This window comes from Camelus ferus, chromosome 16 (genome assembly GCF_009834535.1).
Source record: "Camelus ferus isolate YT-003-E chromosome 16, BCGSAC_Cfer_1.0, whole genome shotgun sequence".
Classification (NCBI taxonomy): domain Eukaryota; kingdom Metazoa; phylum Chordata; class Mammalia; order Artiodactyla; family Camelidae; genus Camelus; species Camelus ferus.
In genome coordinates, this window is record NC_045711.1 from 19,679,262 (window position 1) to 19,684,639 (window position 5,378).

At 43.0% G+C, this 5,378-nt stretch overlaps 1 long non-coding RNA gene across 1 annotated transcript; it reads right to left on the minus strand.

Annotated features, from left to right (window-relative positions):
- Positions 1–200: 200 nt before the first annotated feature.
- LOC116669353 lies at positions 201–5,115 on the minus strand. The gene is made up of 2 exons (XR_004326750.1): positions 4,753–5,115; positions 201–3,196 (listed from the first exon to the last, which is right to left on the minus strand). It is a non-coding gene; the product is annotated as an uncharacterized LOC116669353 (long non-coding RNA).
- Positions 5,116–5,378: the final 263 nt, after the last annotated feature.

Here is a 5,378-nt window from a genome sequence, read left to right on the forward strand (position 1 = left end):
AGACACATCAGTCACCAGGCAAGTATACAGAGTCCAGACAAAACCAGGTAATGAGTCATTCTTATGTGATAGGCTCTGTGCTAAATACCTCAAAAGCATGACTTCATGCAATACTCACAACCCTCTAAGGCAGATACTATATTATCCCAACTGCATAAATTAGTTAAATGAAGTGTAAAGAAAAGAAGCAGCACACAATATTGTAAAATGACTATAACTCAATTTTTTTAAAAAGTTAAAAAAAGAAAAAGAAAAAAAAGAAAAGAAAAGCAGCAGCAGAAGCCACCTGTAGATGCCAGGGTTGGATCTCGAACCTGGGCATTCTGACTTCAGGGCCCAAGCTCTTAACCACTGTATTGTAGCCCTTCACACTGACTTCTACCTCCCACACGTGCCGTGCCAAGGTGTGCACAGACCGAGCCCAAGGAGATACAACTTCAAAGACTTCCAATAAAAATGTGTCCAACTGGATTGTGTAAGTGGTAACTGGGAAGATGTATCATCAATTCAAAAAGTTTTTACTGAGCAATAACTCTGGGCCAGTCTACTGGAGAACAGAGAACCGAAGATGAATTAAACAAGGTCCCCGCCCTGAAGGAGTTCACAGTTTGGTAGCACAAACACCAAGCTCTACTACAATGTGTATTTAGTGCTGGGTAACTAGGGCAATAAAAAGCTCATCAGGAGGAATCATGCTGAAAATGTTAATAAGCAGCTGGAGGCCAGAGAAAAGCTAAAAATCTAACAGCAATAACCAGTGGGAGCACACCTAAAATTAAGACCAGTTGGCTGATAAAATCACCATTACCTAAGAATGGGAAGTCCATAGCAGGAGCCGGACACAAAGTAAAGTGACCAGAAAGCAAGACTGAAGGAGAGCTGATAAATACCAACTGAGGAGGCCAAGATAAAAATATTAAAGTCATGCGAAGCAGGTTTCCAAAGTGCAAAACAGGTCAGCACAATTAGTTTGGGCAGTAACTGCCCTAACAGTGAGTCTAAAAGGCATAATGATATTTTTAAGTTAACTACAGTTCTAGTTCCACTCTCAGAGTTCACTCTGCTCATTCTGAGGAACAGTGCCATTTCTTAGTTCTGTCCCCAGTGTTGATTGATTACCAGTGATGTACAGTCACTGTGTGTTACAGGGTATAGAAGTGAGAAGCCAGTTCCCAGATTTGATCTTTGGATCCAGTCTAACAAGAAGCCTAGTCAGCCATGTTGATGGTGAGTTAAGAAATAGTATGAATACAAATTCCTTCATCTGGGACTAATACATGGGTAGTAGTGGTGGTAAATTTAAGCAGGTGGTAAGGTCAAGGTTGAATGGAAAGGAACATATGGGTTCTTGGATGGCTGCAAAGGTGCAGCCAGTCTGACTTGCTTTGGAGTCTTAAAAGATTATTGAGCATTTCCGATGGTTGAATCTTCTAGATGACTGGGTTGAAAGGACTTAAGTGGACACAAAAGAGTCAAGAAGGACTGACTCCCAGGGACACTGTATTATTTTACATTACTCATACTTAATCTCAGCCTGATAAACCAATGGTATTTTGGGGCAGGCAGAGAAAAGAGCTGGGAAATATGGCTGAATATATAAATGAGTCACATTGTTGTTTTAATAATCACAAAGTGAAGAATTTCAGAAATGAAAGATAAATCAGGACCTAAGAGATGTGATTCAGAAGCCCATGGTAACAGAAGGCAGCCTTTCCTCTTGGTTATCTTAAAAAAATGGGTTAGGGTTTAAAGGAGACTTTCAGGGAGATGGGGTACCAACCACGCAGCCCTAGCACAGATGTACGAGAACCGGTATAATGTACTGAAACTGCTGCTTCCGACACTTTGGTGTGGAAGATTTCAAATATCATGTAATGTTTTACTTTATCCCAGGAGCACAGCATTCCTGAGATTATCACTGTATGAAGAGTGAGTGGCACGGGTAAGAGACGTATGACCAAAAAGAAAGAGTGGATCATGAAACGATGAAGTAGCCCACAAAACTGCAGCATCATTAGGATGACTCTGAAGTGTGAAGCAGCTGGTGTCTGATCAGGACTGAACTGCTACCAAATGCTTTTCCACATTTATCACATTTACAGGGTTTCTCTCCAGTATGGAGTCTCTGACGCTGAGTAAGATGAGTGCTGGGGCTAAAAGTTTTACCACGTTCATTACATTCATAAGGTTTCTCTCCAGTATGAATTCAATGGTGTTTAGTAAGGGATGAGTTTTCCCACATTAACTACATGGGTTTTTCTCCAGAGTGAATCCTTTGGTGTTGTATAAACGTTGAGTGGGCACTGAATGTTTTCCACACTCATTACATTTGTAAGGCTTTTCCCCAGTATGAGTTCTCTGGTGCTGGGTACAGTGTGTACTTCGTCTGAATGCCTTCCCACAATCATTACATTTACAGGGTTTCACTCCGGCTTGAATTCTCTCCACTGTGAATTCTTTGATGTTGAATAAAGGATGAGCAGTCACTGAAGGCTTTTCCACATTCATGACATTTATAAGGTTTCTCCCCAGTATGAATTCTCTGATGTTGCACAAGAGATGAATTTACAGTGAATGCTTTTCTATAAACTTTACATTTATAGGGTTTTCCTCCAGTATGAGTTCTCTGATGTTCAGTAAGAGATGAACTCTGGCTAAATGCTTTTCCACAGTCATCACACTTACAAGGTTTCTCACCAGTATGAATTCTCTCATGACAAAGGAAGTTTGAACGGTCACTGAAATTTTTTCCACATTCACTACAATTATGAGTTTTCTTTTTAAAAGTTCTTTGACTTTTAATTGGAGATAGGTTCCATTTGACACGTTTCCCAAATGGATCAAATTTTTGTAGTTCTTCTGAAGGAGTAACATGCAGTGGAATAATTTTAGATCTTAGATCAAAATTTCTCTCAAAATCATTAAAAGTATGCCCATTTTCCTCAAAAGACATTTCTTCATGGGCAACTATTATTGGCAGAAAACCAGTGGTTTGGGCAAGAGATTTTTTTTGAAATTTTGCCTATAGATTTCTCCTTTTGCTTTACTACCTTGGCCTCATATTCACAGGTTTCTTCAAATAAATATCCTTTGGACACATCCCTTCTGAGCCTTTCCACGATGATAGTGAAGGAGCTGCTCACTCAACAGTATATTCTAATGGTCTTCTCTTTGGTATCTGCTCTGGTCTTCAAATCTGAGGGGAATAAAAAAAGTATAAGAACATATTTTCTGTGTTGGGATTGGGGAACTGCACTCAGGAGAAGGAAAATAGCCTTACTAAAATCAGAATGCATATTAACCACCTTGTAATCTGGGAAAATGCTGAGTCAGTGGAGCAGAGATAAGTAGAGGTAGACGTGGCATGAAAGAGGCTGCCCCAACAGACAATGTCCCAGACCCTGAAAGCCGAAAAAAAAATTTTTTTAATGTAAAAGTTTAACCTTCTCATTTTAAAGATAAACAAGTTTACAACTAGAGATGTTATATAATTAACCTAAAAATATAATTCAGAAACTGAATTAGGTTTTGTCTACTCTACTAGCAGAGACTCAACAGAGCGCCGATGAGAGAAGACAGGTACCAGCTCAAAAGACAAATAATGAAGGGGATGCAAAGCAGTATCAGAAAATGAACAACAAGAAAAAATAGCAGCACATGCAGAGAAGCTGCTGAGGAATGTAAAACAGCACCTGAAAAAGCAAAGCAGAAAGGAGCAATAGCTGAGTGGGTCCAAATCTGAACAGAATAGCAGAACTTAAGGCATTAAGGAAAGCTCCTTGGGCAAACATTTTAGAGACTCTTCTCCTCCTAAACATTCACACCTAAATTGCACGTATAGATTCATCCCTCATCTGAATAAGTGCCTCTAGAGATCTCAGTATCTCACCAGACCTCCGCAATTCTCTTTCCTGGTTTGAGACTAATTTTAGAAACTAGGAATCCTGCTCATGGGAAAAGACAATATGCAACAAAATCACAACTATCAATCATGTAAATATTTTGAAAATTTTAAAGCACTAGCACTATCAATAAAGTCTTTGTGTTGAAGGATAACGATCTACTGTCCTCCGGCCAACAGAAGAGACAAGAGACAGTACTAGAGAAGGCACACAAATAGACTTGCAGGGACTGTTATCAGAGTGGTTGGAAATGGACCTAAGTAAAGTGATCTAAGATCACAGCCCGCTTTTGCGTGGAATCACTAACCAGAAGCAACAGCACTTCCACCAGTCATAGCACACGAGATGTTCTGGCACAAAGAGACATACCGAGGTAAGGCACTGCAGAACCGTTACTCTTTCCTTTTTAACAGATTATGGAAGCCAATACTTTGCTTCCTTAATTAAATAAAGATTTGCATACTCGAATACTTTTCAGCAAGTGTTAAGAAAATCTTGGGAAGATGTAGATTCTAATGTTCACATAAATGCAAGTACTTCACAAGTCCTCCAAAGATACAGCTGTTCAAATCAAATCTGGGGTCTCCAAGCAAACACTGCAGCAAAGGCTCACCATCTAGAGGGCTAAAGCCGCAGTCCTAATGTTAAAGTTTGGCTCACTGCCCCAAAGCGGCTGTCACCGAAACTCTGGCTCCGCTCAGACTTCCCTGCAAGCAATTCTCTTCCCGAAATTCCTTCCCGCCGCCTCCTCTGCGCCTCCGGGGCCTCCGGCGCTCCCGGGGTCCCGTTCCCCGCCAGGCCCCAGCTCGGAGCGTCCGCTGCTCCCAGCAGCGCCCCAGGCCTCACTCACCTCACGGGGAGCCGAGCCCCACACAGCCCTCCCGCGACGGCGGCTGACTGCGCCTCCCAGAATGCCTCGGGCCGAGCCGCTTCCGCCTTCGTCCTCCGGGACCTCCGTTTTCCCAGAAGTCCCCGGGAAATCTCTGCCTCCGTCACCCATCCCGCGGGCCAAGGGGGCGGTGCCGGAGGCGTCTCAGCCAATCAGGGCCGCAGGCCGGAATCTCCATGGTAACTGCCGCCATCCGCTCCCTTCCACTGTGCGGGACGCAGAAGCTTGCCTTCCAGGTCAGGGGTGCCGGCAGACGCTCCGCTCCTGCGGACTGCGGTGCGCCAGACAGCGGCCTCCCCGCGCCCGACCGCAAGGCCCTGGGAAGGAAAGACAGTGCAGAAATTTTAGACATTAGAGGACGCTGTGGTCCTTTGGATACTGTTTCTAACAGATCGTGAAGGATATTTTTGAGACCATCGGGGACAATGGAACGAAGGCCTGCGTATTAGTTAATATTAAGGAATTTTTATGAGTGAATGTCATATTTGGCATTTCTCAGCAGACACTTCACAAGCCATCCAGAGGTACGTTATGTTCATTTTTAATCTGCCAAGAGCTCAGGCGGCCTGGATTGTGAAGTGAAGAAG